The following is a 15,170-nucleotide window of genomic DNA, read 5'->3' as shown; positions in this document are numbered from 1 at the left end:
TTTAACCATATGTCAAGATTTTCAAATGGAACAAGGGTGGCTCATTTGGATATTTGGAAAAAGCATTTTTTACGAATTATTTTGTACCACACACTTGATATTTCGAGTCAAATTGTCGTTATGAATCGTCTGTTACAATTTCAAATAAACCATACGCAAAAATATCAAAAGTTGACATATGATATGTAATTTTATTCAGAGTGTCATTTTCTATCGCATAAAGTGGAAATATACCGAGGTTGCCATTTAAAAATCAAGAGTTTTAATAATTTCCGGTGAAACAGGAAGTGATCAAATACAACTGAATACGTCAATTAATCCTAATTTATATCATATACTAACATACTAAATCTCGTTTTTTTTTTCATCTAAAAAAACAAGTTATAGGAGTGAGCCAGTTTTGAGACGCACTCGGTATATACATTATAAGTATAAGTGATCTTTGAAAACATTAGTATTTAGTTGCAAGCAATTGCATTATTCATATTATTGCATTATTATTGCATCAGTATATGATCAGATACAGTGCTGTTCGCTTCAAAATGATGATCAGCCAGTGTTTGAGAGGCATTCCTTTGTCTTGCTGTAATGGTAATGAGAAATTTCTACGATTCTGTTACCATTTACCATGTATTACTACATATTCAATCCAGAACAATCAAAATCATCAAAATATTTTTTCCCACTACTGTTAATGAATTAATGGGGCAAACTTATAAACTTTTTTTGATAATAAGGAATCGGGATCCTATTTAGCTTCTTGCGAATGAATATTTGTCTCATATAATTTTAGGGCAGATCAACCATTAATAACAAAATAAAGGGTGTGGGTAGTAGACAAAGTGCAATATTGAGCGATCAGTCTAAAACTGTCAATTTTGCTGGCTCTTGACCCAAAACAGTTTATTCAGCGAAAATTTATAAAAACAAGAATTATAGAAAGAAGGGATATTTACATAAAGTTGATAGCTTTTCAGTTATAAGTAAAATACTACGAACATTTTTTTTAATAATTCAGTTGCTGGCGTGGCGCCCCTCGTATCAGGCGCCCCGGGCGGCCGCTCGGGTCGCCCGGGCCTTCCGCCGGCCCTGACTACGGCGTAGTATCATGAGTGGCCCGCTTAAGACACATACAGACGAATCGAACAGAAAATTAACGGGTATTTTTTGGCCCGATATACACCAATGCTCGGATGAATCTATTATTATTATTAAAAAAATAAACTTATTTTGATTCAAAAAATACGCAGTAGTTTTATGTCCACGCAACATCGTGACCCGCTGTATAGATAAAATTGGCGTTGGGTTGGGAAGTAAATTTTAAATTTTTCTAACAATTGATAGAGATAACATCATGCTTCGATCTTCCCGAACATTCCCAAAGAAATTGTTACGGAAATCGCGAATCGTTTGCTTAAAAGCAATTTTGTCAGCAATCGATACCTGCTCTGGATGCAATAAACTGACAGCGCGAGCGGCTCGATTTGACATTGATAAATACGACATCGGAATACGTAATGAGATGCAACGGCCTTTGTCGTCAAATCCAGACCGATGCGACGCTCGCAGCCGGAAGAATATTTTGAGCGATTTTACGGCGAGGGTTCTTGTACCGCACCCATTACGGAAGTTTATTGTTCACCATTAATCTTAACGCTTGCGAGTTACGGCTTTCGGAAACTTAAAATCTGATCTAAAAATTCTCGTAACATAAAAAGTATTTTCTTAAAACCGTATTTTCCCACTGAAACAGAAAGCTGCACTGAAAAAGACCTTAAAATGTATTTAAAGCTCAATATGTGTGTATACAGGGTGTTTCAAAACAAATGCGAAAAACTTTAGGGGGTGATTGCTTGTTCAAAATAAAGGGTAGTTTGCTTCATAAACGTTGGGTCAAAAGTTAACCATTATCGCGGTACAAAGATGGCGGAAATATAATGTTTTTATTTTTTATCTTGAAAACGAAAAGAGATAGACTAATGAAATTTTATGGAAGCATTACTGTTATGAAAACACACTTTCAGGTAATTTTTTTTTACTTTTTTAAAATGAGTGGAAGGGGTTGAAATAAACTACCCCTATCATTCTTGTTAACGAACATCAAACACATGCAAATGCTTTAATTTGGATAGTTTAGTTTGTTTAGAAACTTTTTTACCTCTTGTGTTTTTGGTAAAACTCACCGATTTGAAATTAAAAAATAAAATGTAAAGCATTACAATCATGTCAGGACAAAAACATTTTTGGATAAAGAATCTAGTAGGCTGCTGTCAAACAGTTTTATTTCGTAATAATATCGTTACATTTTTTCTGAACGATAACCTCAAATAAAATTATTTACCAAACAATTTTTAATTCTGTTTTTTAATTCATGAAAGTTCCAAAATAATAAAAAGTACATATTAAAAAAATAAAAATGTTTTTGTCCTGACATGGGGTAATGCTTTACATTTTATTTTTAATTTCAAATCGGTGAGTTTAATGAAAAAAAACACAAGAGATAAAAAGTTTCTAAACAAACTAAACTATCAAAATTAATTTTTTGCATGTGTTTGATAAGATTTTTCTTTAAATTTCGTTAACAAGTAGAATAGGGGTAGTTTATTTCAACCCCTTCCACTCATTTTAAAAAAGTGAGAAAATTACCAGAAAATGTGTTTTCATAACAGTAATGCTTCCATAAAATTTCATTAGTCCATCTCTTTTCGTTTTCAAGATAAAAAATTAAAACATTATTTTTCCGCCATCTTTGTACCGCGATATCTCCCTAATGATTAACTACCCTTTATTTTGATCAAGGAATCAGCCCCTGAAGTTTTTCGCATTTGTTTTGAAACACCCTGTATATGTTACTTGACACTTTAGCTTATTTTTAAATTAAAAATTAAAATTAAATTAAAAATTGTAATGTCAAAAAGCATCTTTTTGATTGTATCGGCTATTTTTACTCTAATTGAACATAGTAGAGATCTTTCTGGACTTAAAACCATCTCTGCTGCAGTAGAGTTACTCTTGGGCAGTGACCAACTCTCTCTGGGCTGTTGCTATAATTTACAATAATAATAGGTATGCGTTTCTTATGCACTATTGTTGGGTGTGTTAATGAGGATCAAAATTTTAATATAAATATTATTTTCAATTTATTTCTGTAGTCTGTAAGTAAGGAATCTGTAAAAAATGTAAATTTGCCACATTTATTTATTTATTCCCTGACATTGTTTTTTATCTCGGAATTCAATTACCTACTGTAAATGTGAATGAAACCTTCTGTATTGTATTTTATAGATAAAATACTAAAATGTTTACCCATTTTTATTCGTTGCTTTTAATTTTTTATTTTATAAATTTTAGTAAATTCTTAATTATTTTCTTCTTAATATTTCAATTTTTTTTAATTCTCTTTCTAAGTAAATTTATTGAAAAAAATGAATCTAATGCACAAGCTATACCTATTCTGCTTATATTCTAATCATTGAAATTTTAATTGAAATCGAATTATACCGGGCGGCGCCGGCGCGTCATATACGACGCGGTTTTTGCAAGGAGAACAAAAGTTTGTATTGAAGTGAAATTTTGTGAGCTTATGTAAGTCAATTTAAAGCCTTTTCTAAAAGTATGTAGAGTTCTACAGGGTGTCCCCAAAAAAAGTTACACATCAAAGTTATGTTTTTTGTAATGGAACACCCTATATATCAATTGATTTTTGGATTCTAGTAAAAAAATAAAGATTTGTTTCATTAGAAAGGTAAATGACTAAAATGTATAGTTTTTGAAATATATTCACCGGCACGAAAAATGGGCACCTTAAAACTTTGATGTATTTTAAAGGTTAATATATTTTATTTTAATAGGCCGATTTTGATGATTTTTTAAGCAGTGTTTTGCTAAATTATTTTACTTTTTAGTATCTTTTTCAAAATTAAAAATGAAACTCCCCATCTGTTAATTATGCGAGGGAAAACAAAATGTTGATATTTTGGTGAAAGTTTGAAACACCCTGTGAAATATGTTAAAACAGCAAGAAATTTAAAAATTACTTTATCATCTAGATACATCCTTTCTCGATGGTTTGTTTTTTGGTTCATCTCATTAGCTTTATTTTTGTTCGAAATATTCGGTTTTAAAGAAGGCACTAACATTTTTTGTAAGTTTTACATTAAGACCATGCCTTTGCTTTTGGGCCTAGTCAACTAGGTCCAAAACCAAACCAAACCCAACCGTCCCGGTTTAACCGGGATTAACCAGGAATCAGAAAGTTTGTCCCGGCGAAAATTTTGCCTTGGCCGGGACCAAAAAAATCACATTTACATATAATATATTTGAATTTCTAATATTTAATGTTTTTTTTCAATTATTTAAAAACTTAAAAATAATTGTCCCGGAATCGCCGATGCTCAAGTTGGGAACCCTATAGTCAACACATCTATAAGTTCTGGTCCCGAAGCGGGTCTTCTTGACATAAGATTTGCTTCATTTAATCTTCTTCTTGTAGTCCGTTAGTTAATATGTACGGTCCTTAAGTGCAATTCATTATCAATTTGAAAAGCTGGCAAACGGCGCGGCGGTTTCTGAGCGATAAACTTACAATAAGTCGATCGTCTCGATTAGAAGTTCTCATACGAAGGTTCCTGGAGCTCTAGATTGACATCCTCATGGACGTGGTCATAATTCAAGTATACTCTATGGTATTAAGGTATTTTTGGAACCGGAATTTTATAGCAAATTCACTGAACTCGAAAAATAAATGATATATATTTGACTCAATCTATATATCTCTAAAAATATTTTTGAAAGGTGAACTACCATTAAACATATATTTTGTAAAAGGTTTGGAGTGACAATCTTAAATAGGAATCCTGATACAGAGCTTTTCCGGAATACGGAGCTATCTTGTATGTATGCATTTCTATATGTGTGTTTATTTAAATACTAAAGTGAAAGCAACGAATTTAAATGGGTAAACTTTGCAATATATCTTATTAATAATACAATGCAAAAAGTTTTATAAAAATTCGTTCACAGTAAATGAATTCCGAGGTTTGTATCCCATAAGGGCTTAAAGCACTCCACTATTTGTATTACGAATTCCTTGTTGTGATACCTTGTGTTCAAAATTTTCACTATCAGACCTTGCCTTGCTTGTCAAACATTATTCTTTTTAAGAGCAATTTTTAAAAGTTAACTGTAACAAAAAAAAATTAAAATAAAACTTTTTAGTTTTCTATTGATTTAAATTTGATTTTTTTTGTGAATCAATAATTTGACTAAAGTAACAATTAAAATGATCAGATAATTGATTACGAATGTTAATATTGTAATTATGACGAAAATATTGATTTTTTTTTAAACTCGACTTTGATGAAACAGATGATAGCATATAAACAGTGTAAAATACTGTTACGTCAGCCGCGTCTGCTGCCGGCGAGTCTTTCTCGCGCTTATAGATACTCATAAGACGGTTTTGTCGCGCTCATTTAAAATCTCTATTCCCGTCAGGCAAGTATTAAAAACCATCTAATAAACACGCTGTAAAAATTTTAGAATGCCTAAAGTATATTTTCGAGGTATAATTAAACATATTGAACATATTTGGGATGGTCGGGTTACATTTAGTAAACCCGAACAAAAAGTCTGGCATACTTATTTCTGGATTAAATAGATGCTAAAATTTAAGAATAAACAAATTTCAAGTTGCCTAAAGTGTATTTTTTGGATTTATTTTTTGCAAATATAAGGGGTTGCGCAGTAGCAAAATATCCGCAAAACCCCAGTTCGACTTAGGATTCTGGGTTCACCAGTTAATAAACTGTTTTTTTTTTTGTTATTTTAACTTGCCTAAAATATGTCCTCTAAATATGTCGCCATCTCTCCGGCTCAAATCGTTGGTATTTCGACAAACCGGATAAAATCTCAATAGTAAAAAATAAAGGCATTGGCTTATGGATAACGGTAATTTGTCGCTATAAGTTTTTTAAAGTTATAGACTTAAAAAAATATAAAATAAAATCTTCCTATATCAAAAGCTGTTTTATGTGAAACGAGAGTACATATTTAATGATAGAAAGGTACTTTGGCTTCTTGACTTCTTATTCTATTTTCGTGTAAAAACTTATGTTTTGCTATGTAAGACATGACATCTTTGCAGCAGTTGCTGCCTTCTTCTGGTTTTTCAAATGTTGATAGCATTGTTACTAGTAAGTGAACGCTTCCAACTATAACACATGTTATTAGGATGGATTCAAATGCAGTTAAAACCATATTTCGTTTCTCCTTTTAAGTTTTCTGTAATTTTATAACGTATCTTTTAGTATAAAACTGATTTGTTACACGTAAAATTAACTTACCTTATTCACTGTAAATTTTGCTTTTCATGCCATTATGTTGTGAGATGAAATGAAATGAATGAAATGTTACACAAAATTTTATAAAATTATACGTATGACACGTAAATAGACTTTAATGACATTGTCGAAATTAAATGACATTGTTTAATGTTTTAAGTTAAACAATCGAGAAAAAACTATATTTAAAGCGGCTATACACGGTCATATTCTGTCCGAAGGTTGGATCTTTTTAGGCGCGATTCTCACTATAACGTCCCGCCAATCGAGTCGGGTTGGATGAAAAATCGGGTGGTGTGTAGATTTGTTATCTGATAATTGTAAATCGGGCTCGAGTTGAGTGAGCAACAAATTATTGAGTCTAACCTTTACTATAGTTTTACAATAAGACTTAGACTTATTAATCTTAGCCTTAGGCAGGAGCGACGAGAATAGTGGCGAGCAAGCAGCGCGACATCGCTTCCAAAACAAATCTCTGAATACGAGTACGTGTGAACATAGTAAAGGCGATCTGCTCGAGCGGTTAGATTGAGCGGCGAGATCGATTCTCTGTCGCGCTGTAAAAAACGAATGGGGCCAAAAAGATAGTAATCACTATAACCGGTACATTTTAGATAAGTTATGAGATGACGCGGCAACAAATTTTCGTAAAGGTTATGAAACTTGCCACACTCTCTCCGATTTTTGAAAATTTAATTTCAAGGACACTACACCTTTTCGTGTGTTACTTTCGAATAAACCAAATGTTTGCGACACTACTGTCCAGAATTTTAGCCACTGTTAAAATTTTAAATTATAAATAAGCAAATGAAAATAATAAATTTGCACAAGTACCTCGCTATTCCTCGCCGCTCTACTATGTTTCAGCACCTCGCGGCTTGCTCGACGCGGTATCGCGCTGCTTGCTCGCCGCTATCCTCGTCGCTCCACTATGTTCTTTAGCCTTGAGAGAGAGGAAGGACACTTGGGCGACTGAGGCGACCCTTGCGATAGAGGCCGGGCTCCCACTGAAGTATATAATACTAACGCGGTTCCGGGGAGTGATTCCCGGAGATTGGGATATCATTATGTAGTTATACAGGGTGTCTCAAAAAACATGTGCCATCTCTCGTGAGGAGATTCCTCACGTAAAAATAAGATTTATTTTTCAGATCAAAATAGGTTCGATTCTGCTTTGTTTTGTAGCTACAGGGTTTTAAAGTCTTAATAATCTTTCGATTTATTATAATTTTCTTCCAAGTACTTTTAGTGATTCGAATGAAATTTTGAGGGTAAAAGTTACTATAAGTGCTACATATTTCAATGCTAATAAAGTGTCGATAAATTCATCAGAGACATGCATCTGGGTTATCACTGGAATCTTTTTCAAAAAAACATATGCACCACTGACACTTTTTTTCTTTTGGTATCAAAATTGTGTAGTCCGTTTAATGCCAATTAAAAAGTATCTCTTGATATTTTGTCGAATTCGGCCTCATTGATGAGATAAAAGTAATTTTATTAATCAAAATTAATAAAATTAAAATAACAATAAAATTAATAAATTATATATTTTACCTGATTTATTATTAAATATTATTACTATTAGTCCAACCTATAGCAATTTCAAATAAAAAATATAATGGTATTTAGGATAAATACAAAAAAAACTAATTTTAAAAAGTTTTAACATCCTGTAATTCTAAAATTATGCATTTCCATAGCCATGTTTATAGGAACTTTTTTCATATTTTTTTGACAAGGAATCAATGGGTACTTATTTAGAACTTTCATAAGTTAAAGATATTTTTTTTTAAAAGTTGCTATTCGACTTGGATCAAGGCAAATTAATAAAATTGCGTTTATCTCATCAAGGAAGCCGAAATCGGCAAAATATCAAGAGACAACTTTTAATCGGCATCAAATCGCTTACACTATTTCGCTAATAAGAGAAAAAAAATCAGTGGCGTACATGCTTTTATAGAAAAATATTCCAGTGAAAACCCAGATGCACGTCCCTGGTGAATATGTCGACACTTTTTTTGCTGTAAAATATGTCGCAGTAACTTTTACCCTCAAAATTTCATTCTAAACGCTGAAAGTACTTGGAAGAAAATTATAATAAATCGAAAAAATATTAAGATTTTAACATCCTGTAGCTACGAAACAAAGCAAAATCGGACCTATGTTGATATGAAAAATAAATCTTATATTTACGTGAGGAATCTTCCCACGGGAGATAGCACATGTTTTTTGAAACACCCTGTATAATATGTATGTTTTGTATAATTTGTACTTATATCTTTAGAAATAAATAATAAATTATAGAAAATATTAATACTATTCCCCTTAAACTTTTTTTCGTCAACTCCATAACAAAACAGAAAATAGCACTGGGCGTTTTTTTTTGCTCTCACTGTATCTTCCGTCTTGTAAGCATATCTTCAAATAATGCAAACTTTGGGGACAATGAAGCAAAAACGACTGTAATCTTTTTTATTCATATTTTAATATTACAGGCACGCCTTACCACACCGCTGAAGTATTCTTATTATAAGAATATTTTACATTGCCGAAATAATATAGAACAACCTCGACGTTCTAAGAAAATTAGAAATTTCTGCTTATATAGAGAGAATTTTTCCCGAATTTTCCACCTGAAAATATCAAACATCGAGAGATATGTTTGATGAAACCTGAAATTATTTCTATATGCTAGCATGTCTTCATGCTAGGATATAGAAATAAAATGGGAGAAGATAATTTAAATAAAATCAATTTGATTAGCTATGTATGTCCAACAAGACTTTTTATCAGTGGCGGATAAAGAGGGTAGCCCACGGTTCCCCCCTTACATATATAAATTGGGTTAAATGTTAGGCATTTGGGTTAAAAATGGTGCCCTAAATACACACACCGGAAAAGTCTAGGGATATTACAATTTTATCCAGCCATCGTCAGTAATTTTATTATTTGCATTTCTGATATAATAAAATTAAAATAAATAAATAGTTAACAGGACGTATTAGAAATAAAAATGCGAAATTTATCAAATTTTTCAAATTTACCTTGATTTTTATTGAACTCAAAAAAATACACACATTTTATTTTATTCTAAACTGTGAATTAAAAAAAAGATAAAACCATTTTTACTTAATAAAGGGTATGGCCTCCTCTACTGTTCATTACAGCCCTACATCGTCTCTCCATGCTCCTGATCAGGTTGTCGATCTCTTCTTGAGGTACAGCCTGCCACGCTGCATTCACGGCTCGAACCAGATCTCTACGAATTTCACAAAGCATGTCCATTCTCAAAATTCTTCTTTGGACCGCGTCCCATACGTGCTCGATGGGGTTGAGGTCAGGAGATTGTGCCGGCCAGGGTAAGATGTTTAATTGATGAGCATTGATAAACTCACTTACCACTCTGGCTGTATGAGGCCGTGCATTGATGAGGGTGCACTTCCTGAATATGATCCAACCGAATAAGATTTCCCGGTTCTCTCCATACCCTAAGCCTTCTCGAATCCGGATGAATTCCAAAGCGTGACTCATCCGTGAAGAGAATATTGGCCCATTGTTCATTCGACAACTGAACATGATGTTGAGCCCACAAATATCGTACCTCTCGATTTCCTCTCGTTAAGGGTTGAGCTCTCCAGGGGCGTCTGCTTCTTAAGTTGACCTTTCTTAATCTATTGCGAACAGTGTCAGGACTAACGGTTACATTATGTGTTTCCTGGAGAATTAAACTAAGCTCTGGTGCTGTAAGAGTCGGTCGGCGTCAAGCATTTAATTGTAAAAAATAATCTTGCTGAGGGGTAGTAATGCGATGTCGCCCTATGTGCCTTTCAGCAACATCACCACTTTCACGGTAGCGTGCACTTAATTGCGATATTACACTTTGCGTTGTATTTAATGCTCTAGCTACATCGATTTGGCGCATTCCAGCTTCGAGCATACCCATGGCCCTTAGCATTTCGTCTATGTTAAGATGTCTACGCTCCATAATGTCGTTTAATACTACAGAGTTATTTGAATGAATTCTGGCCAGTTATCATAAAAACATCGTCTACTCCATTAAATTGAACAGGTTGTGCGATCTGCTTCTTGAGGTACAATTTGACAAAAACGGCTCGAACCAGATTACTACGAATTTCCCAAGGCATGTCCATTCTCAAAATGCTTCTTTGGACCGCGTTCAATACGTGCTCGATGGAAGTAGAAAGAATCGGCCTACAAATATGTGGTTGTTTATTCAAAACATTTTTTTTTAACTTTAATAAAATGATATCCCTAGATTTTTCTGGTGTGTGTAGTAAACTAGTGCGAAAAGTTGCCGATTGCTAACTCGAGCGAAGTTTGGTTAGGTTAGGTTACACTTCGCGCGGTTAGCTTAAACTTTTATTACGTATGCGGGGATAATTAGGGTAGAAATTTTAGTAAAAAAAAATAATGAAAAAGTTAAAAGATATTATATTCGTTGTGTTGCTCGCCAGTGCATAAAATGTTTGTATGCTGATTCATATTTAATCCGTGATGTTGCTGGAGTCAGATTATTTATCACCTCATTTGCTCTTTTACGAATTTCAGGCGGTATAGACTCATCATTTGGTGTTTCGAGAATTTCCGGCGATATAGATTCATCATTATCATTTTCATCAGTTTCCGGGATCCAGTCGGGATTATTACTCATGTTTTCTGTCTATTAATTTTTATTTTACCTTATTAAAACGCGAGTACAAAATAATTTATTTAAATGTCAACCTCACTTCTTTAATATTGACACTTCAAGACTGTCTTTTTTGCTTGCCAATTTTTAAGTTTTTTTGCCAATGAAAATTTTGGTGCGAGAAGTTTACTTGTCGCACTCAAATCGACATTAAATTTGCTCAAAACTCGTGTGGTAATTGTGAAGTGGGCAATTAGCGTTTTTTCGACTCCAAAAAAAAGCAAAAATATCCTACTTTCCACGCATGAGTAATAAAAAAGCATATTCTATATTACTTTTTATTTGGGTCCCCTAAAATAAATTCCTGTATACGCCCATGCTTTTGATGAAGCGCTCTCTATGTTATGACAGATAAACAATTCTAATGGGGTAAATTATATTAAATATCAAAGCAAAATCCAGTTTCATCGTCATCGCTTGATTTATTGGATTAAAAATATTTATTTATTTCAATTAAGTGACTAGCAACTACTTTTAACACTGGACACGCGCATTTCGCTAACCATGTTAGCATTACCAGCAGATGATTAAAACTAAACTAATACCTACAAATTGAGCGTTTATATAGACGCTCGATTGACACAGACCAAGCGTGACAAAATTAACCAAGCGAGTAAAAACAAATAGGAAGAGAGAACTGAAAGGAAATAGTTAGATTACCATTTTTAGATGTATTAGTCATTAAAAATACTAATATTGCCTGGAATTTAATTTCTATAGAAAAAAAGGCCACTACACACAGATATATTCCTAATAATCATAAATAATAATCCCTCTTATCATAGAGTTGAATATAAAAGGGCTAGTTTTAATTTCTTAGTTCCTAGACCAAGGTTTTTACTAAAAGAGCTTTTATTGGCTTTTTTTAAAGCCCTGAGACTGTATGATGAGTATAACTCGTTATAACTCTAGAAAGGGGAACACACAATAGACCTATAAGGTTGCGGTGATTAACTAAGGTTTTTACTAACACCAACTGTAATGACAAGCGATGTCATACCACCTTGAGTGTATATGCCAATTACAACTAATGAGAAACTGATGACGATATAGCATGATTTTTGAGCGTGGTCGGGTCTTTATTTCTGAAGTGAAACTTCTTTACGCGCGAGGGAGTAAAAATTCAAGGCCGCGACACGACATTGCAGTATTTGGCATAAGAAACGTCAAAATTTGATGTCGTCCGATCGCGATCAAATTTGATAGGTAGGCTATGTGAGCGACAATGAACACAATCCCACCCTGCAAAGTTAGATACGACTTTTCGTTTACATCTTGATCAGGATGGGACTAAAGATATTGAAGGAAAATGTGGGTCGATTTCGGCAAAATTGGGGACGAGATATCGAAATGATATCGAAATGATAGAGATTTAAAAAACGACATATTAAAAGTAATGTAGTTCGTAAATATTTCTGTTTTGCGATTACAAAATAGATTATTATTTTGTTACTAAAACAAATCGCATAAATCAGGATAATTCAAAACTTCTATAATTAAATAAAGTCCATAAAATAAATAAACTGTATTATTAAAATATATTAAGCTTGTTGTTGACTGTTTTTGATTTAGGATTTAATAAATAACTGAAATAAATAGCTTTTTAATGTAACATATTTTATGAAAATAACGTGTATATCATTATGGCTTTTTATACCTACTATATTTATTTACCAAACAAATATTAATACTTTTTTTGAAGTACTCTGTTGGGAGTAAAAAATCTAATTTATATATTTATCAAAAATACCTCTGTGAAGACAGGCATTTTACTAAAATTTCTTTTTAAAGTAATCTGCTTGAATTTAAAAAAAATATATATAAAATGTATATATTTATGTAAAAAGCTGTGTAAAAGGATCTTAAATAATATTTTTTTATATAAAAAACTGTTTTTGAGAGACATAAGTCATATAATATGTCGTGTATATGGTTAGACGAAAAATTATCATAAAAAATATGTTTTCATATACCCAAGACGTAATCTTTTATAGAATTCTTAAGAATTAATACAAGAGAATATTAAATACGATCTACACTATTCGAATAATAGAATGAGACAGGAAATATATCAGAATATTCATATCCTTCAATACTTACTTATTTACTGCCATCACTCGCTGACGAGTATTTGACACGCATCAGAAAATGGTTGCAAGGAATTTTCTTTAATGAGCTTTTCTGTGACTGAAAAGCCCGATACGTGATGTTATCTCTCTTCCGTATTCCGTACATTCAAACATCTCTTTACTTTTTGGTTTTCGTTGTTAACTGAGTTTACAATTATTGTTCTCCATTGCGTTCTATTGTATGCTGCCTCCTCCCACTGATTTTACATGCTTATTCCCTTTAAGTTTTCATGGAATGCATCCTGTACCATTGCGATCAAAAACAAGTACTACAACAAAACATGATTTAATCTGCTGGTCTATATTCTTTTGTCAGTGTCATGTAATTTTTAAAAAATGCCTTTAACTTCAGAGCAAAAATCGATTATATTTACGCGATTAAGGGATCCCATATAGGACACTGCAGATGCATTAGGGATAAACTAATAACAGTGTTGTTGGCTAAATCCAAAATTCAATATAATTCAAATATTATCCTTATAGACCAGGAGTTCTATCTGGGACTACTAATTCTTGTACTACTTTTTTTTTATCGCAATGGTACATTTTGAGTTGTCCACCCGGTTTCCTATTACCCTCTACAAACTCACCGTAAAGAAGAGACTTCGGTAGACGGTTCTCTTGCATCCTGCATACGTGACCAGCCCATCTTAAGCGGAATTTAGTAATCATGATTTCAGCACTCTCGCAGCTAGATTTTTCAATGTCTGATACGTTTGAGACATGGTGATACCATTTGATTCTTAACAGTTGTCTAAGGTGTCTCTGTTGCAACTTGTTTAATGCATTCGTGTGCCGGCGCCGGCGCGCGGTACGGCACCCAGATTTTGTGGGGAAAATGGGGAAACACCAGAACACCTTATCACTGAGTGCGCCGAGATTACGACCATTCGTGCCATGAACTTTGGTACGTCTGATGTCGAGGATGGAGAGCTGGCCTCTGTGGAGCCGTCTCAGATACTGGCTTTTGTTAAAGCCCTGAGACTGTATGATGAGTTATAACTCAAGAAAGGGGAACACACAATAGATCTATAAGGTCGCGGTGATTAACTCCCCTCCTAAACATTCTACATTCTACATTCTACGGCACCCAGATTTCGCTTCCGTATAACATGGTGGGGATTATTATTGCTCGATACACTGCAAGTTTCGTTTTTGTGCTGAAGTCATGATTGAAGAAACCTCTGTCTTTTAATTTACAAAATGCTCTTGAGGCGCTGCTGATTCTGTGTTGAATTTCAGAGTCGATATTTGCCTTTTCCGAAATCAAACTGCCAAGGTAATTGAATTTCGCTACATATTCCAGTAGTTCTTCTCCGCTTTTTATAGCACTGTTATTATTTTGCACATAATTTCAGTTTTATTGATGTTCAGCTTAAGGCCCAAAGCCTCGTATGTCCAGGTATATGTGTTCAGCATCTCTTCTAATTGCTGTAACGTTTTTGCAACTAGAGCGCAACTTTTTGCAACTGCGACTCCTTCAATAAGAAGAGAGACGGCCGTTCTCGCCAAGACAATTCAACTGACATATACTTTTTTACCTTTTATTCTAATTCATTTAGGTTGGGACAGTTGATGGTCAACCACCATACCATACAGATGTATTAAAACCAATTTTTTGTGGAGTGTCCGAGAGTTATTTCAGGTTAAAGTTACCTATTTTATCTCTTATTTAGGTTAATCTCTTCTTAATAGGTTATCTCAACCTATTTTTTAAGTTCTAAAGAACTTTTTTCAAGGAGCGATGCTCTTCTCTTCATAAAATAGTTGTTGTTGAAATGTCTGTAATGAGAATCACAAAAAAAAATAAAATTATTAAAAAGATTATAAAAACTAAAAATAAAATCATATCTAACTATATTATTTACAAAAACTTTTTTTGTAGTACATAAAACTTTTATTTTTATGTACGAAAGGTTGGAACTACGTCGAGAGTGTACATAATATCAGTAACAATATACGCGATGAGAATATATAACAAGCAAATAT

General features: G+C 33.1%; 1 long non-coding RNA gene across 1 annotated transcript; it reads right to left on the bottom strand.

Moving 5' to 3' along the window:
• Nucleotides 1-6,008: 6,008 nt before the first annotated feature.
• On the bottom strand, nucleotides 6,009-6,465 carry LOC115881337. The gene is made up of 2 exons (XR_004050029.1): nucleotides 6,345-6,465; nucleotides 6,009-6,282 (listed from the first exon to the last, which is right to left on the bottom strand). It is a non-coding gene; the product is annotated as an uncharacterized LOC115881337 (long non-coding RNA).
• Nucleotides 6,466-15,170: the final 8,705 nt, after the last annotated feature.

Source organism: Sitophilus oryzae, unplaced genomic scaffold, assembly GCF_002938485.1.
Source record: "Sitophilus oryzae breed Bouriz unplaced genomic scaffold, Soryzae_2.0 scaffold_1716_pilon_pilon, whole genome shotgun sequence".
NCBI lineage: Eukaryota > Metazoa > Arthropoda > Insecta > Coleoptera > Curculionidae > Sitophilus > Sitophilus oryzae.
The sequence above is the reverse complement of the archived record's forward strand: the minus strand, read 5'-3'. Positions and strand labels throughout refer to the sequence as shown.